The sequence below is a fragment of the Neolamprologus multifasciatus genome, chromosome 9 (assembly GCF_963576455.1).
Source record: "Neolamprologus multifasciatus chromosome 9, fNeoMul1.2, whole genome shotgun sequence".
Taxonomy (NCBI): domain Eukaryota; kingdom Metazoa; phylum Chordata; class Actinopteri; order Cichliformes; family Cichlidae; genus Neolamprologus; species Neolamprologus multifasciatus.
The window spans coordinates 3432596-3458932 of record NC_140447.1 but is presented as its reverse complement, the minus strand read 5'-3'; the positions used below and the strand labels follow the sequence as shown (position 1 = coordinate 3458932).

Below are 26337 nucleotides of genomic sequence, written 5' to 3'. Positions count from 1 at the left end.
ATGTAATAGTTATCACCTTCTTCTAATTCAGGAGCATAATGCAAACTAAAACTACATAATTCACAATCTTTAATTAGGGGTCTAACATGGCATAAAATAATATTATAATCCGACAATTCCCCCTGATGAGCTCTTTAGACTTAAAGAGCTCACTTACACCCTTCAATCCAGTGTTGCCGGGTTCATTTCTTCTTACTCCTGAGGCCCTTTGTCCCCCTGTTGGGTGAACCATATGTGAGATGACCTCTGTATTTGTGCAGTTCAGATGCAAGAAAAACTTTTATTACAACAACAACAGTAGGTACAGGTGATACTCCCATCACTCCCCAGTTCTCCCACAGCTTTATTTCGGTGCTACCTTATACCCTTCAAACGTACTCAGACTAGAACATCTGTCCGAGGAGCTTTTAACCTTTATTTTATTGCTGTAGGCACCAGTGTCTTCCAGTCGGGTGATCCTCTACTCTTCTTTCTTCAACATCAGGGGTTAGACAACCCTTCAGTCGTTGCACAGATCAGGGGATTATTCTGCCCCGATTTCAAACAATGATCTGTGTATTCTGGGGTCACAGCTGTGTTCCCCAGAAAAAGGAACAGAAACGTGTCCCCCTTTCGACCAAGAGCCTCTCGAACGTCGTTGGTGTGGTGTTCCTGGATTTCCATCAACCCCTTCATGGTTATTGCTGTGTTTCTGGGATCCATCCTTTTGAGGTGACTAGCTGGAGCCCAAAATGCCATGACACTTCAACCCAGTTGATGTTTCAGCAGTCACTGTGTCTGTCTCTGCTGCGAAGGATCCTCGTATATCTGTGACCTCGTCTGGTGTCTGTTCCTTTCTCTGTAAGAGACAGAAAACCAAAACACCTCTCTTCCCAGCTCTAACAATCTAATGTTGCTGTCTACTGACCTTTTGGTGGTTCAGAATTGGTTTAGAATATTCAGAATGTCCCAAGGACTTATCCTAATTTAGTGTATGTGTGTGTAAGCGTGTTTGCATTTAGCCCGCTGCACTGGCATTTCCTACACTTTATCAGTCCAGACTATCGCCGAACGAAGCTTATGACCTTCAAAAAACCGAGTGCCAACTCATTATAAGCACATTTGCAAGATATGTATAAAAATAATTAAAACCACTCATTCTAATAAAAGACATAAACAAATTAACCATTTCTAATTCTAACATGTGTCAATTCAATGAAGCTAGAAAATTAAAAGAACAGGTTAGTGACCTCGTATCTTAGAAAGTATCAGACTTTCTCCTATCCAGTGTCGTTGCTCCAGTCTTGTTATCCTGTGTTAGGGAATGAAATCAATTTAATTGTCATGTCAGATCTGTTCAACTCCTGGCTCCGCCCAGAGCCTGCGTCTTCGCAATTATCTACAAACAAAACCTGTATTATTATGAGCTTCACTTCAACATGAACTTGTTGACTACTTTTGACACCTGTAGATAAAAGATTAACATGAGGTTATAACAATCACTGTAATACAAATGTTAATGTAATGTCAATAGCTTCAATAAATGTTTAATGCAATGCTTGTTATATGATTCTGATGTAACAATAATGCTGATGCTACAATAACAGTAAAACACACCCTTTTTATCCCTTACTGACCACAGCAGGGGCATCTATGTTTTAATTCAGCCATGAAGCTCACCTGATTCATCACTGAGCCCCACCGGCACTGGCATTTGACAGGGTGGTGCTGCATATTCTTCCTTTAATGTCACTATTTTCAATCTGTTAATTAGAGTGCTTAAACATGAAGTAGACTATGTCCACTACAAGTCAATACAGCTGTAAATGTGGCCAATTATCAATCTATTACCAATCAATAACAAATGACAGCTTTTATTTTATGCATGCTTTTAGTCAACCACTCACCCACAGGATCTTCAACCCCAGAAAATTCCTTCTCCTCATTTAATGAGTCTGTCCTCCTTCCATGTCCTGGTAACTGGTCCATCCAGAGCTGTATCATTATGAAATATACATACAACAAGCCAAACCACACTTTGGTCACACCAACCCTTTTCCGCCCTGAAGATGTCCAACGCCATCTTAGTCTGGACTGTCAAAGGTGACTTTAACGCTGACTGTTCCGACAATCCATTTATAACATTTCTGGGTCAGATTAGCCAATCCCTGCACACTGGAATAAACATAATCAACATGATCAACATTTTTCCTGCATGTTATTTCACCATCTTATTGATTCCAACGCTCCATCCTTATGTGGTTTGCTACATTATGTTTATCTAGAACTCCACTCTGTCTCTAAATGTTTGAAGAATTTTTCATGTTAGGGGTCAAATTTTAAGAATTTGACCATACGTGAATTTAATGATGTTATCACCCCCATCGGGGCTTACCTTTCCCCCTTCTGATGATATTCCTCCCTATTCTTTGCAAGTACCCCCCTTTTGGTGGCGAGAAACTGTTGGTGTGGTCAAGTGGGCGCTGTAAAAACAAAAGCTCAGGACAGAACAGTTATCAGTCATGTACTTCATACAAAATTAGCATATATGGAATTTCATATTGATCCTCTGAGTGTAATGGTACATTTTAATTTGAATTTATCAAAGCTAAACACAATAATTTTTCTTTATTTTGCTCTTGTTCTTGTGCAGCACCACATCTCAGCACATGCCCCTGTCAGTTCTATCTTACTTTTCTAAATTACTAACTATTTCAATGGAGAACCTAAATGACGTGGACCAGTGTTTGTCATTACATATCTCTATTTTGAATGTGACAAGTCTATCCTTCCCCTGTTATTCATAGACATCAATAGAATTTTTGGCTTTTCTTTTTCTCTATAAAAGTTAATTGGCTTTTTACAGTGGCCTGCTATAGTTAATAATAACATGTTCAGTCATGAGTGAAATCAAAGCTTCTCTCCATTTTAGCATTTAACATTCCCAACAATATAATGTGATACATTAATCGAAACACAGCCAATAAAACACAATTTTCTTGATGCAAACATCAGTAACTCAAAATTAGCAACCAAAAGGTTAAGTCTGCAGTTCACACTCATGTGAAGCTACAGCCTCCCCCCCTAGTCTCTGTCCTCCTTCTACTCCTGCAAAAACAAAACAAAGCAAGACAAAACATCCACCCTTCTTTTACAGGCGGGGTGAATTGTTTGTGGGCATTTACTAATCCTAAAGTCGGTACCGTTTTTGTCTCAGTATCAAGTCAGTTAAAACTTTTAGTCGTCAGTCCATCACAGTCCAGTCACATGCATACATTCACACACTCATACCAGATATTGCTGATAATGGAGTCTCACACGCAACCTATTCGAGCCTCCATCACCAGCAAGATGACGTCATCATTTTAAAGGAAAAACAGTTCCTTGTTTTTTTGGACTGGATTGACTCGCTGCAATCCTTTTAGGCTCAGGACTTCTCATGTGATCAATGTCCCATATAAGTGAATTTCTCCAGAGCCCATTATAATTATGGAGAAAAATACTTTGCAACTGTTTTCAGTAAGAATGTTTTATAGCGCTTTAAAGTTCAATCTCTCAGGCCTGGATTAAAGAGCTTATTTGTTAAATCAGGAACTCACAAAATACCAAAATATCACCACCGGTGGATCACTCCTCTCAGATGTTCTTATTTCAGTGCACTGTAACAAAAGCAAAAACAAACGCAACCAATAAAATACTCATATAATAACAAATACTGGGGCCCGTTAGAAACATGTCCAAGCATAAAACCATCTTTCTCTCTCTTAGAGAGAGAAAACAATCCAAACCTCACTGATAAAATCAACCTAGTGTTAAGCAAAACCCAAAATCAACCAAAACTTCACCAGAAAGTTTTTCTCCATCCCGGGACAATATTGTGTAGGAATACAGGTACCGTAACTTCTTTTTGCACTGACAAAAACGTGTTGGACTTATTTGATTCAATAGTGGACACCAGTTGCACACAAATGTTTTGCTTTGATAGAAACTTAAACAACTGAGTTAAATCAACACAGCCTTTTCATATTCAGTAAACCTGTGCATTTTGAGTTCATATTACACGATTGAAACATGTTCAGATGGAGTAAGTTGAGCTCCTGGAATATTTTAATCCTTCACAATTCTGTCATTTTATTTCAACACTATTCAATAACTTTTATCCAAATTCTGCTTGGTCCCTTAAATACTACATGTTGTCTTCATATTGCATACGGTTCAACAAAGTCTAGATTCTGGTTACCATAAAAATTGAATTGGTCTACAACAACTACCATCCTCCTATCTTTATCCTGATTGCAGGAGGGCTGGGAAATAACCCTGAAGTGATAGGTTACGAGGCAGGGTGCACCCCGAACAGGTCACCAGTCTATCACCTAGAAACAAACAACCATTTACACTTACATTCACAGATAATTTAGAATCATCAATTAACCTAACTCTAACAGCTGCATGACTTTTCACTGTGGCAGGAAACCAGAATACCCAGAGAGAAACCACTGCAAACTAGCCAGACTGTGGACTTGCACCCAGGACCTTCTTACTGTGGAGCAACAGCACTCACCAGCATGCCAACAATGTAGGAAATACAGGGAAGCTATGATTTCCTGTTGAATTTTGTACAGATCTTTAACGCCTGAGGCGTGTTAAATACACGTGGGATGCTTACGTAAATCCAAGGGCTGGCCCCCTTTTCTTTTTTTTCTTTTTCTTTTTTCAGTGTGTTCCTCCTTCAATTAAATCTCAATCACAAACATGTGGTGCTCCGAAATAAGGCTCACACCGTTAATTCATAATTTTCACTCTGTACCACTGCTCCTTATCAGGCTGTGTGAAGCACAATAAACAATTCAGTTGAGGCCTTGAGCCATAAACAGACATCACTCACAGACATTGTTTTCATAACCAAACTGCTTTAGACCCTGTCCCCTAAATCTACACAAATGCCCTCTGGGTGACATGAAATGCATTTAACCAATAAACAATCAATGGCTTCTTGTTGTTGTAACAAATTCTGTATTTGGACGTTTGTGTGCAGCATTTTGCGTATCAGCATAGCATTTGTTAGTAAAGCATTCTTCATTGCATCAGCGTGTGTGTATCACTCTTCATTGCACAAACATGTATATGTGTGTGTGTGGATCACTTCTCAGTGAATTGAATCAGCATTTCGATTTATGTGCGTGTGTGTGTCATTTCTCAGTCAATCAACAAGTGCATACAGTGGGGCAAAAAAGTATTTAGTCAGCCACCGATTGTGCAAGTTCCCCCACTTAAAATGATGACAGAGGTCAGTAATTTGCACCAGAGGTACACTTCAACTGTGAGAGACAGAATGTGAAAAAAAAATCCATGAATTCACATGGTAGGATTTGTAAAGAATTTATTCGTAAATCAGGGTGGAAAATAAGTATTTGGTCAATAACAAAAATACAACTCAATACTTTGTAACATAACCTTTGTTGGCAATAACAGAGGTCAAACGTTTACTATAGGTCTTTACCAGGTTTGCACACACAGTAGTTGGTATTTTGGCCCATTCCTCCATGCAGATCTTCTCAAGAGCAGTGATGTTTTGGGGCTGTCGCCGAGCAACACGGACTTTCAACTCCCGCCACAGATTTTCTATGGGGTTGAGGTCTGGAGACTGGCTAGGCCACTCCAGGACTTTCAAATGCGTCTTACGGAGCCACTCCTTTGTTGCCCGGGCGGTGTGTTTTGGATCATTGTCATGTTGGAAGACCCAGCCTCGTTTCATCTTCAAAGTTCTCACTGATGGAAGGAGGTTTTGGCTCAAAATCTCACGATACTTGGCCCCATTCATTCTGTCCTTAACACGGATCAGTCGTCCTGTCCCCTTGGCAGAAAAACAGCCCCATAGCATGATGTTTCCACCCCCATGCTTCACAGTAGGTATGGTGTTCTTGGGATGCAACTCAGTATTCTTCTTCCTCCAAACACGACAAGTTGAGTTTATACCAAAAAGTTCTACTTTGGTTTCATCTGACCACATGACATTCTCCCAATCCTCTGCTGTATCATCCATGTGCTCTCTGGCAAACTTCAGACGGGCCTGGACATGCACTGGCTTCAGCAGCGGAACACGTCTGGCACTGCGGGATTTGATTCCCTGCCGTTGTAGTGTGTTACTGATGGTGACCTTTGTTACTTTGGTCCCAGGTCTCTGCAGGTCATTCACCAGGTCCCCCCGTGTGGTTCTGGGATCTTTGCTCACCGTTCTCATGATCATTTTGACCCCACGAGATGAGATCTTGCGTGGAGCCCCAGATCGAGGGAGATTATCAGTGGTCTTGTATGTCTTCCATTTTCTGATGATTGCTCCCACAGTTGATTTTTTCACACCAAGCTGCTTGCCTATTGTAGATTCACTCTTCCCAGTCTGGTGCAGGTCTACAATTCTTTTCCTGGTGTCCTTCGAAAGCTCTTTGGTCTTGGCCATGGCGGAGTTTGGAGTCTGACTGGTTGAGGCTGTGGACAGGTGTCTTTTATACAGATGATGAGGTCAAACAGGTGCCATTCATACAGGTAACGAGTGGGGGACAGAAAAGCTTCTTACAGAAGACGTTACAGGTCTGTGAGAGCCAGGGATTTTCCTTGTTTGAGGTGACCAAATACTTATTTTCCACCCTGATTTACGAATAAATTCTTTACAAATCCTACCATGTGAATTCATGGATTTTTTTTTCACATTCTGTCTCTCACAGTTGAAGTGTACCTCTGGTGCAAATTACTGACCTCTGTCATCATTTTAAGTGGGGGAACCTGCACAATCGGTGGCTGACTAAATACTTTTTTGCCCCACTGTATGTGTTCATATGTGTGTTTCTCTTGCTTCTGAGTCAGCGTATGTAAATGTGTGTGTTTGTGTGTGTGTTTGTGTTCATCACTTTCCTGTTCTGATGTTCTGGGTAAACCATGGCCTGAAGCGTGCTCTGGGGTCCTGCCCTCCCCCTTTTCAGTCCGTTTGGGTCCATTGGTGCTGCTGCCCAAAGTTCTCTCCATACTGGTTCTGGCCCCAATTGAGGCAGTCCTTTTCTCCAGTTTCCTGCATCTTCTCCTTGTCCAGCTCCTCCTTAACTTGACCCTTTTTGCTTCTGTAGCTCCTTCAGGGTTTGCTCCTTGTGTTGGAGCTTCTCGTCAGGTTTGGCAACCTCCTGCTCCAGCAAGCTCCGGCCTGATTTAAAGTCCTGTATCTGGGACTCCAAGCCTGACTGATGGGTTCGATTAGCAGCCAGCTCCTCCTGAGCCATGCTCAGTTTCTGCTCTGATGTCTTGAGCTCTTACTGAGGGCAGAAACCTCAGAGTCTTTTCCGTACACGTCAGATTGAAGTTTATTGATGTTGTCCTTGCTTTGCTCCACGGCCTTCTGCAGCTCTGCTGTTCGGCTCTTCTCAGAGGTCAGCTCCTGGCTGAGCCCCGACACCTGTGCCTTCAGCTTATGTTCTTCTGCTGCTTTTGTCCAATCTGAGGTGCCTCCTGACCTCAGTTACTCCTCCTGTCTCTGGCACGCCCTTTTTGCTGCCCGATCATCCGTGTTAGTTAGTTAGTTAGTTGTTAAGGTCAGCATTCTTTTGCTCGGCCTCACTTTTCATCCGGGCTTAATAGGCGTCTCGTCACAGCTCTGTCAGCTGAAGCTGTCTAGAAATCTCCCCCGTGTAGTGAAACGGGCCTTGGATTTAACGTTCTCCGTCTCCGCTGCATGAGATCTTTTTCCTGCAGCACTGTTGACATTCTCAGGTTGTTGTTGTGGGTCCAGCTGCTGTAGCATTTGGTCAGGGTCACATCAAAGATGGTAGAAGGGAGAGCAAAGATGGTAGAGGGGAGAGCAGGAGTCCAGGTCAGCCTCGGCTTTCCGGGCCGACAAAGCAGCCTGTAATTAAGCATAAAGAGAAAAAACAAAAACAAAACAAAAACAGACGAACAGGAAAATGATGTTGTTTTGGCTGTGTTATTCAGAGAGGGGCCAGGCCCTGTGTCAGCCTTCTCCCCCCCTTTTTTTTGTTTTTTCTCACTATATAATCAACTCATAACCCACCAAGTTGACAGGACAACACAGGTACATGTTAAAATTCTTAAGATCATGTTTAATAACTCAAAAAATGAATTTTATTTCATTCAGTAATCTCTTGTATTAATCAATCAGAGGAAAACATGTCACAATTCGACTCTTTTAACCACTAAATGTATTATTTCATCACTGGTTTATCATACCAGTGTCTTTCTTTTTGAAGTTAAGTTGTTGTCCTGCAACCCAGAGAGTTTATTTGTTAGTAGTGGATAAACTTTATCATTTAACAACAGGTGTATGTTAAGTTTCGCTGCTTTAACCTTGCTGGAAAATCTTCACGTGTTCATGAGTGTAAGCTGTTTCTTCATTGCGTGTGTGTGCGTTTGTGGGTGGGTTATTTTAACTTTTTCTCAAACAAGGCATTTCTCTAATTGTGTGTGTTTTTAATTTTGTTTCCCAAATTTTGATTTCCCACCTTAAATAACAGCATTCCATGTCTTCAGCCAGGAATTAGAGCTTGTTTGTGAGAAAAACAATTCAGTGAAAAATCCGATATCCAATCCAGTGATGGTAACCGATAACTGGAGGAGAAGATGTCCTTTAAGCTTCTTTTTCAGGTAGGGACAAAGTGAGAGGTCAAGCTGTGAAATTTTGAGTCAGAGCTTAGCCTGTCTGTCGTCCCAATTTTGTTAATCTATCCTTTTGCTGCTGTACTCAGGTTTCCAGGTTGAGAGAAATCCACCTGTATTAAGAGACTAAAACATTCATTTACTATTTTTCTTAAAACATCCATTTGGTTCATCTGCCTAGATTTTACTCTCTCTCTCTCCTGGTGCATAGTTCACACAGTCAGGCAGTTTCCTTTAATGGGCATGCACATTTCCGGTCACTTACCCCCAGCAGCTGCGAAGCCGTCTCTCCCATATCAAAACTCAGCCAAACATTAAACATTCACCGTAGTCATTCAAAACTTTATTTGTAATATTATAATCAGCAAAATCAGCGTTTTAATTACAGGCATGTATCATTGTTTGCAAATCATACTTATAAAACTCAATAACACGCTAAACAGGAAGTCCTCTGTGGGCTTCACAGCAGCCACCTCATTTGCATGTTCACACACTATCTAAAAATAGCTCGCAGCGCTGCAGCGCACTGTCGTCACACACAGCCTCGTTTCACACTCAACTCTCTATTATTTTACAAAGACGTCTTATATTTACAATCACTCTCAGGCCTGAAAGTTTTAGCGCCTACACAATTTTGACAAATTTAAGTTAACGGTCCAACCGAAAAAGTCCAACTTTTTTGTGATCAATTAACCAGTATCTGTCCAACAGTTTCTGGCCTCATCCCTAAAGTCCCTAACTCAATTTAAAAGTGTCCAACACCCAAGGTCCAACCTTTGCTGCCCAAAAAAGCGCAGATACCGTTCTAAACGGTAAGGAGACTCTAATTCCTAGCTTATTCCAGGATGCCCATACCCCACAGTCAAGCCAAACTGAACTAACCCTGTTCGCTGACAGGTCAAAGTCGTGCGTCCGCGGCCAGGAGGGAGCGTAACCTCCGGGCTATGCGCCTCTTAACAGTCCAAATGTCGTTCTTAAAAAATTTATAATAATTTGAAACAACAGTCAACACACTAAGACAAGAGTATGACTGAGGCTGGTCCAACCATGACCAATGGGGACTTTAACCCACTAAATAACCAATTCCCTATCCAACTAAATTCTCTCAGCAGTCCAACTGCTATTTATTATCATTACTTCAGCTTCAATTCTCATGAGATTTTTTCATCAAAATCAAAACAGACACTCACCGGCAACTTTTACTGAATAGACATTTAATTTTATCGTCCAATTCAGCACACTTCGGATAAAATCAACAGGCCTGTGCCTACCTCTTTTATAAAGGCGCCTGTCCACTCAGTTCGATTGCCGGATAATGTCTGCCCGTCTGACCACCTCGGACCGTCCAAGCCTCCAAAACTTCCACCCCAATACCACAGGACGAGCCCCCAAAACTGTTACGGATTCAAATATTGGGGATGGATACAAGAGGAAAACCAAAAATAACCACACTGGTCCGGCCGGGTCAAGTCAAACGATGATTTAATGAACACACGCGTGGGAGATGGACACCATACAGCCGACAGCATCAGATCTCAAAATGGTGGAGCCTTGATCAAACTCTTATAGCCTCTAGTGGCCCCCACCTAATCATAAAAGCCTAAACATTCACATTCTTTCTCACACAGCGCCTAAGCTACGACCTTGGCTCCCTGTTTATCTGCTCCTGATGAGATGGGGCAGTATGCTCTGTTCTCTTCTAATCAGACAAATAAGGTGATGACTTTCTGTGAACAATATTTCTTATAACTCAGCAGTATAATGCATCATAAAACAATATCATTAATTCACAATAAATCAGCAGTCTAATGTAATGCAAATGAGTTTACCAAATGTAATAGTTATCACCTTCTTCTAATTCAGGAGCATAATGCAAACTAAAACTACATAATTCACAATCTTTAATTAGGGGTCTAACATGGCATAAAATAATATTATAATCCGACATCAGGAAACTGACAGACCTAGGCATCAGTTCCCATATGTGCAAATGGTTTGTGGACTTCCTGACCAACCAGTCCCTGGCTGGATAATCACTGCTCATCTGCCATCACAATGAACACCGGTGTACCACAAGGCTGTGTGATGAGCCCTTTCCTCTACTCCCTCTTCACCCATGACTGCAGACCTGCCAGTGGTTCCAACACAATCATTAAGTTTGCAGATGACACCACAGTGATTGGCCTCATCAAAGACAACGATGAGGCTGCCTACAGGGAGGAGGTGGATTGTCTGGCTGAGAAGACCAAGGAGCTCATTGTGGACTACAGGAGGAATGCTGACCGACATCCACACATCTACAGGCTGTGGAGCTTATTTCACATTCAGCCTTATCATTTGGGAGATTAAGCCATGTATAGGGATATGAAATTTCAGTGAGAAATTCCAGGCCCCATGGAAAGGGTGGGAAAAATCGACACGTAAACTGCTACTGGTGTTATTTTTAAATACATTCAGGCTTGTGTTCGATGGTAGCGTTACGTAAAAGCCCTGCAACCTGACACTCATGCTTATCCCGTTACCAGCGTGAAAATGAGGTTGGGTTTTTTTTATCTCAGGTTTTTAAGCTCACTGGCTTTAATTCAGCTATTAAACTTTTCAGGCCAGTTCCACCACTTAACAAGGAAATACAGTGGGATGCAAAAGTTTGGGCAACCTTGTTAATAATCATTATTTTTGTGTATAAATCCTTGGTTGTCACAATAAAAAAATCTCAGTTAAATATATCATATAGGAGACAGAGTGATATTTGAGAAGTGAAATGAAGTTTATTGGATTTACAGAAAGTGTGCAATAATTGTTTAAACAAAATCAGGCAGGTGCATAAATTTGGGCTCCACAAAAAAAGAAATGAAATCAATATTTAGTAGATCTGCCTTTTGCAGAAATTCATGAGCTGACTGACTGTGGAATGTTTCACCTGATGGAGCCTGAAGGACTATCCACAAGGCAGGAAAATACGCGACTCTTAGAGCCGGATCTTTGACGTGAACGACTGTTCACTTGAACTAAAAAAAAATCAAGAATGTGGAATACTGTTTGTCTGTGATTTGAAGAGCCCAGCGCTGCTCCTGACGAAGGGGAAACTAATTCAGCAGGGGAAACCTATCTCGGCACTTGTGCAGGTGAAACCAAAGGGAAGATTTGCTTCACCATATTTTCTAGTCTTTGGCTTATAATGAAGTTGGTTTGGAAACATATTCAGCGATGCCTCATCTCCTGCTTTGCGTTTTTGTGGCCGCCCTGTGCTAGCAGTGTCCAAGCGTTTTGTTCCCCCCACCCCTTTTCATACGGCCCCACACTTTGGGAAGGTCTGAATTAAAGCAACAAAACAACCTGAAGAGCAGGTTCAGAGCCGAAAGAGCCAGCTCTTTTTAGTGAGCCGAGCCGAAAGAGCCGGTTCTCTAAAAAGAGCCAGAAATCTCATCACTACAGGAAAGTGGAGTGGAATGAGGCAACATCCCTGAACTATGAGAGTATCTGTGACCCACAGTTGCCTGGTGTCCTGGTGTGAGTCGGCTCAGAGCTGTCACACTGTGGCCCCTGTTGATCTTTCTCACCTTCTCATTGGTGATAAGCAGGGATAACAGCTGGGGTATTGTGCGCCTTGGTCAAGGCCACAGGATTATTTGATAGATCTACAGACTAACAGAGCAAGGTGTGGAGCTTGTGCTTTAGCAGTATCACAACCAGCTGTGTGCAGGCAAGAGAAGGACTTGGCTTAAAATGCCATATTTGGATGCAATGACGTCACAGCGACGCGACGAAGGCTGTCCGAATTCAAAGAGCACTCAAAATGTGGTGACAAATGCGTCCTACTTTGCCCCGAATTTTATGGATGGGTCTGATGTATCCTTCGTGTCCTACCATATCCCAGGATTCATTGCGGGTCATAGAGGAGATTTGTTCCTGATAACGATGGTGGTCGAAGCAGGAGAGGAAAACACTTTCAAATGTAAGTATATGAACATCTGGTTGTACAAAAGTTAAATTGTTATAGCGGTCGTGTTGTTAAGCTTCGGGCATCTGCATAGACATGTTTCTTTTATTTAAAATACCGTAAACCAGCTTGAATCGTGGGTCCCGCGATCAGGTCACTCAGGTTAATCCTGTGTGAACAACTGTAAATATTGTTTTCTCATCTTTACATATTGTGTATTTGAAATATTCTTGTGTAATTGTTATTGTTATTTACTTTATTGCTATCAAATAAATATCCAAGTAATATTGTTCAAAGTTAGCGTTATGTTCATACATGTTAAACATGCCTGTAAATCAAATGAGTTCCTCATGTCCTCTCTGATGAGGTCTAGCAGCTCATCATCTCTTTTCCTCTTTCTCCCTGTCGTACGTGGCTGAGCCGCTTCGTCATCGCTGTCGTTTTGGTCACCCACTGCTATGCTTGGCCCTGGAGAATTCTTAGGGAGAGAGGACATTAGGACAGGAGGCTTAGTGGAAGGCATCTGTCCTATCACATCATCCATGAGGGCAAACCAGGGCCAAGCACAGCAGTGGGCTTCCCACTGACCCCCTCTCCTGAGCCTGGATACTTGCAATCCTAAAGGCAGAGGAAATCAAAGATGACAACAGGCAAATAACCTCTCTACAGTACACTGTGTGCAGTAAGAAACACAAATATGTCATTCTAATTATGAGACACTAGCCTTTCAGATAAAAATCCCAGCATCAGCTGTGGCCATTGTGAAATCAGTATTTTAAATTAGGTTTTCTTATACCCATAGTCAAGGTAGATGAATTATGTTAAACAGCTGTAGAACATAAATATGTTCCTTAGTTTAAGATGTGTGCAAAATATGTAACTTAGTTTTCCTTATATTTTTAGGTTGAAGAACATGACCCCTTCGCAGTATATTCTTATAGTATGTTAGACAAAATGTCTCAGTATATTTTGTTAGTAGGATAGACAAAAGTTCAAGTATATCTCTGGGGATTAAAAGAATGTGACCATCCTTTGGGTTCTGTTAGACAAGTGGGCGCCACCATTTATCTGCTGTGAATGTTTTACACTGTTTTCTTGTCATGTCAGACTGCTTAAATCATTCTCTGAGAAGGTTGCGTGTGAAGGACCTTGGTCCAGTAATAGCAAAAGCAGACAACATTCGGTGCCCCCACCCTTGTAGGAGGTAGAAAGACAGGGAGCCCGAGGTCATAACTTAGGCGCCACGACAGATAAGAGAGTGTGAATGTTTAGGTTTACGACCAGGTGGGGGCCAGTGGAAAAGTATAAAGAGCTGTGTAACACATCACCATTTTGAGACTTGCTGTGACCCTCTCTGCATCTCTCCCCATCATGATGGTTTATGCTCATTGTGTGAAAAGTGTATGGAAATAAAGGATTGTTGATTGAGCATTTATACACCGAGTAAGTGTCCTTCCTTCAGCCCAAAGATTCAAAGAACTGGGAGAATTCAACAACTTGGTGCCGGTGACCCGGATCTTTGGTGTGCTGAGGAGGGGCAGATTTGGCCTGTGGTGAGATCGTGGGGCGAGGCGAACAGAGGACGGTCCAAACATAAAAAGGTAAGCACAGCCTGTTGTATTATAAATACCAAATGTGCATATTGGGCTTTCCAAATTAATCTGTTCGCTGAGTTACACGTATTTTCACATTAAATTGTCGGTGTCTGGTTTTCGGCGCAAGATACTAACAACATAAGTTGAGGCTGAATTCAAGTTTTATAGGAACTTTCTAGCAAGATACTAATCACATTCTACGTTGAGACTAGGGTGCAGCCCACTTTTACCCTACATAATTAATTTTGTCTATGACTGGCTTCTGTGCAAGAAATGTGGAAAAATTTTCAAAAGGCAGCCAAAGTGTAGTATCTGAAATAGAGGTGAAATAGAATCTGGCTTGTGGTGCGCTTGCATTTTCAAAGGTGAGCTCAGAGGTTTCTGTGTGTGTTTCTGCTGATGATGCTGTGTTTCTGTGTGAAATATAAACACGGTAACAGTGACGGTTAATGTGTGAATGGGAGGACATTAGAGCAAAGACACATTTTAGGATCAAAGGTTGATGCCTAGTGGACCTGTGGAAATTGGTTTTGTTCACGGTGTGGCAACCCCCCTGCCTGTGGACGCGCAGTCAGGTCCAGCGGCGTCTGGTTTGCTGAGGTGGTGACTTGGGGACTGAGGACTCCCGCATAGCTACAGAATAATATTGAAAATGTCTGTGTAATCACGGGTTTACATTTTATTCTGGATGAGAACATAGAACAAGACACATTTTGCGAACAAAGGTTGAGTTCTAAGAATAGTCAGAGAAATAAGGTTAAATAAGGTTAAAAAGGTTGAAAAAGGTTGAAAAAGGTTAAAAAGGTTGTATTCCTCGTTTCAGTGGTTGAAATTGTTGTTTGCCTGTCCCCTGACGAGTGTTAAATTAAATAAAGAGGCCACATAGAGATAGACGGGCTGAATTGGGTGTATTACTCTGTGGTGTAAAAAAAAAAAAAAAAAAAGGAGAGAGAGAAAGATAGTTAGAGGTGTGTAGTGTGTGTGAAAGCGCCGTTAGAGTCGGCGTCTTGTCAGAAGTACGGGAGTCAATTAAAGTAACAAAATAATTTGTGTCCAAAAGTGTGTGTTTGTGTTGTGCAGAAATTGCGGCAGGAGGCCGTGTCGCAAATTGTTGCAAACTGTGAAGTCAATTGGGGGTTTAATTTGGTTTTATTTTTATGGGGAAGAGAAACTGCGGTATCCAGTCCATGGCGCAGTTTGAATAAATCGTGAGGCAAATGTGGCGCGATCTGAAGATCGTGAGCCTAATTGTCCTAGTTAGGTTGAGGTGTATAAGAGCGGATGGCACCCGCTCTTTGTTCTGATTAGGGCGTTGTCCTGAATCAGCAGAAGTGTCTTGCAGAAAGTTTGTATGGGACTGCGAGAAGTATAAAGTGTGTGTGAGCCAGCCTCGAGGGGCGGGTTCACAGGTGGAACAAACGAGGAGTAAAATGTGCGTGTGTGTGAGAGAGAAAGAAAAGGTGGGGGCGAGTGATCAACCTGTGAGTGTGTGTGAATTCCTTGATAACAAATAGGGAGACAAAGTAGATTAGTTGATTTTCTGTGATCAAATAGGAGAAAATGAACTAGTAAAGTAAATGAAGCAAATTAAAAGTGGATTAGCGTTAAAGTAATGATAAATAAATTGATCAAACTAATAGTGACATTTAAAGGTGATCAAGTATTCAAGGATGAATGGAGAATTTGATTACTGACTGTATGAGAGCTGTTGGGGTGAAAGGAAAATGAGGTTGGAGGAGTGGGTTAACAGGTTAATGTGTGGGTGTAAAACAATGAGGTAAAAAAGAAAATGATGAAAACAAAGAAAATAAAAGTGTGGAAGTGTGAGTGGGAAATTGTCTCCAACTGGGGGAAGCAGTGATGCTACAGGTCACCTTCTTCCCCTGCTGGACACAAAACAAAAACATAATTTGGAGTGTTGTGGATGAAAAGAATTAATAACAACATCAAGAAGATTTTTTGTGTTTGCGGTTAAGATCAAATAAAAATTTCATTTTTGGGGTTTGAAGTCAGTAGAGGTCAAAACAAAATAAGTAGAGATGTGTTGCTTTAGGAGTGATGAAAACATCTGCAGTCACAGTGAATAATGAAAGTCTCTCAGTCTGTCGTTTACAGGTGGGGAACGGACCTGGATCAATTCTCCACGGTCAGCAGTCGGAAGAAAATTATAGGTTAAAATCATTAGAAAAATAAAATAAAATAGAAACACCCAGCCAGAATTTTTGGCTGAATTGTTTTGCAGCTTCCAGTCCTCATCCTGAACAAGCAAGCTCCAAGGAAGCTAATCTCTCCCTGAAGACACAGAGTGCAGTTCCAGAAGCACGAGCATGAACATCAACAGTGGACAGCAGTCCAAGAGACAATACCAGAGTTCTGAGCAGAGAGGTCCAGCAGCGCTATGGGCAAACGGCATCAGAAAGAGAAGATCCACCATCTAGATTGGATGGATGGAGATGCGTTTCCAGCAAGCTGCAACCTCACTGTGTGTGAAGGACCTTTGAGAAGACTGTCTGAGCTTGACATTTGCCATGTTTGGAGCGAGATGGCAATGAAAGAGACAGTGGGACAAAGAGATACACGGGACAAAGCTGAAGAGAACTGACTGCCATTGGACTGAAAAGTGGGAGAGAAGAACGGAGAGAAAGGAGCAGAAGAGGACTGAGGCTGCTGTTTTAGTTTGGGGAATCAAATTGGGTTAAGGAATCCAGGGAGACAAACGACTGCCTGGGAGTGGAGGATTGACACAGTGTCCAGACCACCACAAAAGGGGGAGGAAGACAAGCACTGAGGTATGCAAAAGTACTGTTAGAAAAATGAAAAGAGACACCACACATGCACATAATATCCACTAGAGATAACACAAAATCATACACAAAGTCGCACACATCCAAAGAGGGTATTTGTAGAAGGGGTTAACAACACACAGTGTGGTTGCCGATGGTAACCTGCAAACATTTGGGGTTTAACTGTGCCTGACTATGTCAGAGGTTTTCATTTAGATGTTTCTGAAACAGAATTTGGAGTGAAAAAAATTAATTCATTGTTTCAGAAAAAAGGGAGAAGGTACATAAAAGGATAAATAGAAATAGAAAATGTATTAACCCGACTAACACACACACACACACGTAATGAAACTCATTAGGATCAAAAACAATTTTAAGTAGGTAATACTGTTACTATCATCCTGTCTGGTTTATTGAGTGGGTTGAGAAGTGATAAATAGACGACTGAATCAGTATTATTTTGGGGAAGATGATAGCAGGGGTGAACAGAATCCTGCTGCCAGAGTTTAAAAGGGTGAAACTAGCAGATTTTTTGTTTTTGTTTTGTTTTTGTTTCTGAAGTATGGGGAACCAAATTTTAGATTTGGTGTTTTCTCACCTATAAGAGAAAGAAAGAAGATTCTGTGACAAGTCCTAAGACCGGGCTTCTGTATTTTTATTTACTTTTGTTTTTCAGTTTTATCTTTTATTTTTCATTTAATTTTTATTTTTTGAACAGTGCACTGATTTTTGTTTGTGAATTTCTTTTCTTTAAGCAGATCTGCACGTCGGGAATTAAAAGCGCTACACGTCATCGAGAAAATTGTTGCAAGTGAGTTTCTCCATATTAAAATGGGCTCTGGAGAAAGCCACTTATTTGGGACAATTAGAAAATGAGAGTCCCTGCCTAAAAAGGATTCAGCGAGGTAATCCGACCTAAAGTTCTTCTTTTTCTTTTTGAAATGACGTCATTTTGCTGAGGGTGGAAATCAAATGCGGCGATGGTTTCCACTGTCAGCAAAGAATGAATGAATGAATGAATGAATGAATGAATGGAAATAAAAACAAACTGACTGACTGGTAAAAGCTGACAAGACTTGACCACGACTCAAAGTTAACCTCCACCTAGACAGGACAAAAGGGTGGATGAATTTATCTGTGCACAGACAAACATGAATTGGGTTGAGGCTCTCCCTATAGCACTCATGAGTGGGAGGTGCTCAGTTAATCAGAGCACCGGGTTTACCCCATATGAACGGCTGACAGGGAGACAATTTCCAGGCCCTACAGCCGGTGTAAGAGAGTTAAGAGAGGAAACAAATATATCTGAACATGTGAAACAGTTTAAGGCACTAAAGGCTCTTGTCTCTAGTTTCACTACGCAGGTGGGAGATCCGACCGGAAAGGAGGTGACCACGCCGGAGGTGAAGTGGGTGTGGCTGAAGGTGTATAAGCGGAAGTGGGACGAGCCGAGGTGGACGGGACCATTCGAGGTGACCACTCGAACCTCTCATGCGGTCCAGCTGAGGGGCAAAGGCGACACTTGGTATCACTGGAGCCGGTGTGCGGTGGCGGAAGAGCCTAGGAGGTCGGAGAGGCTCTTAGGGAAAAAGGGGGACACGGCCGTGACCCTAAAAACACAGGTTTGAGCGAAAAAGGGGCAGAATAATCCCCTGACCTGTGCAACGACCGAAGGGTAGTCTAACTCTGGAGGTTGAAGAAAGGAGAATCGACAACAGGAGAACATCGGTGTCTGCAGCAATAAAATAAAAAGGTTTTCTTTAGACAGAGGTTTGATTCTGATTAACATTGAAAATCCATAAGGTGATATTAAAATGGCTGTGGGAGACCATCATGTGAAAATAAAGCTTTGGGAAAACGGGAGAGTGATGGGGATGTTAACTGTGCTCTGTTAGGAGTGGGTGGGGTTTCTCTGGTGTGGTGTCACGGGGTCTGCTTCTGTTTTCAGCTCAGGTAGGCGGGGTGGTGTGTCACGGGATGCTGACACACCGGCGGTGCATCAGACGTCATTTGATGGAGCGTTACTTAGGAGCAGCGCGACTGACGTCTGGTGTCGGAGTATTGCCACCTCCTCGAGTGGTAACGTGTTTAATTCTCCGCGGTGTGCATCACGGCCAACCTATGTCTGGGATTTTGTTTGCTTACCTGTTGTCTTGTATCCTCAGCCGGATCCATCACCCGCTTACCTGTCAGCTGTTTGTGAAGCCGCATTTCCGGGATCACTACGGAGATCATTTACAGCGTTTCTCCCACATCCCGAGAATCCCCGCCCGAGCCCGTACAGCCAGTGTGACAAGTGAGCTCTCCAACTCTCCCCATGTTTGTTGCTGTTTCTTACCAGTGGTTTGGCATCTCCCTCTAAAGTTTCGTTTTTCTTTTTCTTATAGATCCACCCTGCGTGCGCGGGTAACCCCTTTCCCTCCGAATACGTGTCAGCCTCCTCCCCTGGTTTCCCTCCGTTTGTCCCTCTGTATAATTTCATATAACTTTGACACCACAAATAAAGAGCACTCCTTGCACTTTCTGCGCTTCTGTGTGTTCTGCCATAGAGTCCGTTCACTCAGCATAACAGTGCTCACTGTGATCCTGGTAACGATTATTTTCTTATTGTGTGAATAACCCAGTTTCAGAACTCATTCAACTTCTCTTCCTTCAGCGGACCCTGAGGTGACCCAACTTAAGCCTGTCACCACCAACAAGAATGTCCATAGAATTAATTATGTGCATTATCACGTTCTCCGGCTGGCCAATTTGACGCGTGATGCAGTTGAAGGGTTAGCAGAGCAATTAGGTCCCACCTATCTGATGGCAGTACAAAACAGGATGGCGCTTGACATGGTCCTGGCGGGAAAGGGGGACGTGTGTGTTATGTTCGGACAAATGTGTTGCACCTTAATTACTGTTCCAGACGGCTCGATAACAAACTCTGGAGGGGCTGGGAACTCTGGCCCATAATATGCATGAACACTAAGGTATTGAAAACCCGTTGGAGGAGTGGATGACTTCTGTTTTTGGGCAATGGAAAGGTTTTGTCATGTCAATTTCACTGTCTGTTTTTACTGCAGTTCTTACAACATGTGGATATTGCAACCTTAGAATGCATGTTGTAAGTGATCTCTCCGAAGGAGAGATCAAAGGGGGATTGTGAAATCAGTATTTTGAATTAGGTTATCTTATACCCATAGTCAAGGTAGATGAATTATGTTAAACAGCGGGAGAACATAAATATATTCCTTAGTCTAGGATGTGTGCAAAATATGTAACTTAGTTTCCTTATACTTTTAGGTTAAAGAATATGACCCCCTTTGCAGTATATTCTTATAGTATGATTAGACCAAATGTCTCAGTATATTTTGTTAGTAGGATAGACAAAAGTTCAAGTATATCTCTGGGGATTAAAAGAATGTGACCATCCTTTGGGTTCTGTTAGACAGGTGGGCGCCACCATTTATCTGCTGTGAATGTTTTACACTGTTTTCTTGTCATGTCAGGCTGCTTAAATCATTCTCTGAGAAGGTTGCGTGCAAAAGACCTTGGTCTGGTAATAGCAAAAGCAGACAACATTCTGTGCCCCCACCCTTGTAGGGGGTAGAAAGACAGGGAGCCCGAGGTCATAACTTAGGCGCCGCGACAGATAAGAGAGTGTGAATGTTTAGGTTTACGACCAGGTGGGGGCCAGAGGAAAGTATAAGAAGCTGTGTAACACATCGCCATTTTGAGACTTGCTGTGACCCTCTCAGGCATCTCTCCCCATCATGATGGTTTATGCTCATTATGTGAAAATTGTATGGAAATAAAGGATTGTTGATTGAGCATTTATACACCGAGTAAGTGTCCTTCCTTCAGCCCAAAGATTCAAAGAATTGGGAAAATTCAACACTGGCCAGTGGGGCAGACTAGAGTCTGTGCTGGGCTGATTATCTTTCAAATAGACAGCTGGGCATCTCCTCCATGTTAGTCATTTCTTTACTTTTGCACAACGTTCAATCAATTTTAGCCAGATTTAGTAAAAGTTAAATTAATCATTTCCTCAAATGTTTATTTTTTAATGCCCAAAGTGTGTTAGTATTTGAAACTACACAAGCTCTACCTTGGCAAATCACTGAGCGTGCGAGTTTCTGTTCTTTGATTGGACTACTTAAATTATTGCGGGAGTAGCACGCTTGGCGGCTCGTGCCATTACGCGCTCAGTCTGCGAGCAGAGTGGTGGAGATGTGTATACGTTCAGATATTCAGATATTCAGATATTCAGCTATTTTAACACGAGCAAAAGTTTTGGTAAGCTAACATTGCATTTTCTGTTTTCTTTAAATACATGAGAATATGTTTTCCAGTAATAGTATTCATGGCGTCTGACCGAGCGATAGGCTAGTCCTATTTTTTCCTTGCTGTTTTCAAGCAGTGCTTATTGAAAGGTCATAGGAGGTTAGTAACCTAAAACAAATGTGCTGTCGACAGCTACAATGATTTTGTGCTCTTTTTGCAACAAAACGCTGAAGACGTTGAGGGGTTATGTGCTGCATTGTAGAGTTCACAGGAACGACCCCCATCATTTTTTCAAATGCGTCGGTAATGAATGCAGGCGTACATTTTATGCTTACGCTGCCTTTAAAGCCAGTTTCTATTGGGTTCACAATGTACCTGCACCCCCTATTGCTGGTAGCGCCATTTTTACAGACTTAAAATGTGCCACTACACTCTGTGAGCGCCAATTTCACACAGTGAAAGAACTTATATCCCACTTAAAACAGCATATAGTGGAGGGGCGACCTGTGGCATGTCCAGTAACTGGTGGAAAAGTATGTTCTCTGTGAAATCATCATTTACTGCGCATATGTTCAGAGAACATAGAGAATGCTCTGTTGAAAGCATAAGCAACATAAAGCAGTCTTCTGCTGTATTTGCAGGTGAAGATGCTCCCCAGAGCTTAAATGAGGCAACAACAAATGAAGGCACCGAACTGCCACATAATTTCAGTGAGGCCTTCCTTAGGAATGTGTGTTTGTTTTACCTAAAACTGCAAGGGCACCTCCTTCTTCCAGCTTCAACAATACAGACAATTGTTGAAGAGATGCAAATGACTTGTGCCCAACAGATGACACTATTGTTAAAATCTGATTGTATTAAGGAGTCAGATCTGTTTTCTACCTGTCATAAGGGCCCACTGAGAACAACATACACAAGAACTCAGACATTCAAAAAGATATTCAAATACGTAGAACCTGAAAAATTAACATTAGGAAATGATGAAAATATGACACCACGGTTTGCCTACTATATACCAGTGAAACAAACACTAAGCAGCTTATTAGAATCAGAATTATGGAAGAATTCAGTGTCACAGCAGTCTTGTGAAACTGACTCTGAGGCTTTTGGAGACTTAAGTGATGGACAAAGCTTTAAGTCCAAGTTTTTCATTGAAAATCCAGGATGCCTGAAGCTAATTCTGTACCAGGATGCATTTGAAATCGCTAATCCTCTTGGCTCCGCTTAGAGAAAACACAAAGTGGTTGCAGTCTCTGTCAGTGGCAAATTTGCCTGCTCATCTGCGGTCCAATACTGATCACATGTCCCTTGTCTTACTATGTGGAGAGAATGACCTTAAAAAATTTGGAAAATGGTATAATTTCTGGTGATGAAATAGTCAAAGCAGCTTTGTACAGCATTGCTGGTGATCATTTGGGTTCACACAACATTGGGTTTACTGAGAACTTCAGTCGCTCTGAAACTCACTTCATGTGATTTCACAGTATCTACAAAAGTATTCAGAGTAATGATCCAAATGTCTGTGGTCCACAGCGCACACCTGAAAGCTACAATTCTGCTGTGGGCGATCTACAAGCTGAAGGCAGTCAAGAGATCAAAGGGATAAAGGTAAACTCTGTTTTTAATACCTTGAAATCTTTTCATGTTTGCCAACCTGGTTTACCACCTTGTTTAGGCCCTGACATATTTAGCCTATGATAGTGCACTGTACTTGAAGTATTTTATTAAGACAAAGAAATGGTTTACATGTGCACTTTTGAACCGGCGCATTAAACAGTTCAAGTACAAAGGAGCTGATGCGTTAACAAAGCCGTGTGCTATCAACCCAGATTTAACCAAGCTTTCAGGTCAAGCCATTCAGAACTGGAATTTCTTAAGGTTGCTACCTGTTATAATTGGTGATAAAGTCCAAAATCCAAAGGATGATGTACGGCAGCTAATGCTCCAGCTTAAAGACATAGTTGAAATGATTTGTGCACAAAACATGTCACTGTCACAGGTGGCCTATCTTGACATTATAATCCATGAATATTTGGATTCAAGAAAGTGTTTATTTCCAGAGAGTGTACTAAAACCTAAACACCATTTCCTCCGTCACTATCCTGCACTTGTTTTGAAATTTTGCCACTTGATTAGGTTATGGACTATGCGTTTTGAAAGTAAACATAGTTACTTCAAAAGATGTGCCAGGAGTTTGAAAAACTTTAAAAACGTCTGCCAAACCTTATCTGAAAGACATCAGATGTTTCAGGCATATCTTTCAGCTGGGCCAGGATACAGTCAGTTTCTGCAAGTGAAAGACAGTTGCACCTTCTAATCCTTTAATTGTCCCACAAGGGGAAATTTGGTTGTAACAGCAGCCAAAAAGACACATATACAACAAACAGTACACAGGACACAACAGAAACATACACAATCTTTCTTACATATTTACATTAAGGACAATAGTTACTATATACAGAGTACTGTACAGTTATTAAATAAAATAAAGATAACTACAGATAAGAGGCAAACCAGGTTGTAGTGCGAATCAGTTAATTAACTTATTGCAGTTACAGCGCTGATGTAAACATCTGTTTGTTGGGAGCAGTTCTGATTGTACAGTCTGACAGCTGCAGGGAGGAAGGACCTGCAGAAACACTCCTTCATGCATCGAGGATGCAGCAGTCTGTCACTGAAGGAGCTCTGCAGTTCAGCAACATCTACATGCATGGGGTGGGAGACTCTGTCCATCAGAGATGTTACTTTGGCCAGAGTCCTTCTGTCTCCCACTGATAGGTTTGTAGCTTGAACCAATTCGCTGGAACGTTGAAGACAATTTAATTACACAGCAAAGCAAGACACGAAGTAGGCAAAGTTCTTCATGTTTCTCGTGCACGGGAGAGAACCGGACAAACGCCGTTCCTTCGCTTGACCCCAGTCGCTCTCGTCCGCTCCCCCGTAACACTGCTCTTTTATTGAGGTTACATGAATATGCATAGGCTCATTAACATACGACGTCTACATACAAACAAACTGTGCGGTGTGTGTGTGTGTGTGTGTGTGTGTGTGTTTCAGAGGTGAGGAGGTTCACTCGAGGAGACAGAGTTCCTGACCAGACTGGCTCCTCCCCTTCAGCTCACCTGTCTGCACCTCCACCCTGACTGAGCTCCACCTGCTTCGTTGTGACTTCATCTGTTCTACGTGTTCGTACAAATAAAACTTTATTGTTCCTCCTCCTGTCACACGGTATCTCACCTTCACTGACACTAACGCTGGTGATCAGGGTCAGAGGTCACACGAAGCTCTCTGGGTTTAACCTCACACGAAAGGGGCGGAGCTCTCGTCATCACAAAGAGGCGTATAACAGATCATGTGACCCTTCTACAGGAAGTGATCCCTGTGAGTGGCGCCCACATCAGAGACGTTCTCAGATGGTGATTCATAAAACCTGAACCAGTAAAATCTGACAGTAGAAGGATGATGAGTGAAACTGGTTAATCTGGTGTTTGTGGCACAGAAGGTTTGACCTCCACTGTGTGACACGTGTACCTGAACAGGTGCGCTGTGTCACACGTGTGGCTCTCGGTCAAGTGTAACTCCCACAGCCGGCCTGTAGTTCAGACTCTCTGTGTTTGAGTCAGTGAAGTAAAACTAAACACTGAACGTGTTTCAGTTTGTTTACAGACGTCAGACGGTGAAAGCTTCAGCCTGACGAGGAAAGAATCTGCTTTAAATCACACTTTAAAATGAATTCCTCCTCACCTTCATGTGTTTTGTATTATTTGATCTTATACTGAAAGAGTTGATCCATCGACACATTTTAACCCTGCAACATTTCACCGTGTTAGTTTGTCATAAATTGGACTATTTTAGGATTTCAGTTCATCTTTCCAATAAAGCTGGCAGCTCTGAAACAGCTGTTCTCTCTGAGGGTGTTTTACATGTAAATAAAAGTGAAATAATTAAATGTAAGTTCTGTGAACAGACCGTCCAGTGGAGCTCCTCAGGGCTCTGTGCTTTCACCACTTTGTTTTCTATGCTAATGAGTGTCAGAGCACGTCAGCATTAGTCCTTCAACATGGTCACAGCCACTGATGAAGGTGTTCAAATGTGGGGTTTTTAATCCAGGTTTACACTTAAACAGTCTCCATGAAACTCTGCCCTCATTCATCCTGGAGATCAGTCGTCTAAACCAACTAACATAAAGAATGTGATGTTTTCAAAGCGAACACGTACAAACTGTTGTTATGGATACGATTAAATTTAGGAGCGATGATTTGTGAAATCCTACATGTGTGTTCTAACAAGCTTTAATGATGGTATGAGCTGAAAATAAATAACATAAAGTTAATAGTTTATCTGCAACAAAACTTTTTTCACCGCTTCAGTTTTTGGTGTCGGGTTCTTTTCCACATACGGTGGTTGTTGTCATGGAAACAGAGTTTAAAGTGAAACAGGAGGAGAACGGAGGGATGAAACTTTGACTTTGTCTTTATCTGTAAGACAATCGGGCCTCTGATGGACGTTGGGAGTTCTTAACAGCAGCTCGTTGTTCGTTCTGATGTTGTTTTAATTATATTTTATATTTAATATCATATATTGGTCTTTTTCAGCTTTATTTGAAGGGCCACGGGTCAGACTCCACCTGGGCTGCCGCTCTCAGCCTCACTCTGAGGAAGCCTACAGTCTGTCACAGTGGAAACTACACCGGGAGACCCGATCCTTGGGGTGGGCCAATTTTTGTTATAGCGTGTTTTGGGGTTTAAAAGCCACAGAGACGCGGCGCTTAGAAAAAATGCATTTCAGCTGTGCTGATGCTCCTGACACGTATAAGACTGGGGAAACCTGCATTCAGCTGAAACTGAAAAACACTATGTCCAGATAAACAGAATCAACTTTTGGAGAAAAATAAAAGATTCTTCATCAGACTCTAACAACTAAAAACATGACACTTACCTTAATTGTATGGGCTACATCAAATATATTCAAGAGCGACAGTAACACTTCTCACTGCTGCTAATTTTAACAAAACTAAACAAAAAGGAGGCCAAGTTATAAAGAAAAAGGCAATTCACCAAGTCTTGAAAAGTAAAACTGAAAAATAGAAATACAGAATAAAATAAAATATCCATCCAGA

At 41.9% G+C, this 26337-nt stretch overlaps 1 long non-coding RNA gene and 1 pseudogene across 1 annotated transcript in view; one reads left to right on the top strand and one right to left on the bottom strand.

Annotated features, from left to right (window-relative positions):
• Nucleotides 1–26337, bottom strand: part of LOC146510790 (uncharacterized) — a 360605-nt gene that overhangs the window by 276034 nt on the left and 58234 nt on the right. The gene's annotated exons all lie outside the window — the stretch shown is intronic.
• Nucleotides 21283–22446, top strand: LOC146510795 (uncharacterized; annotated as a pseudogene).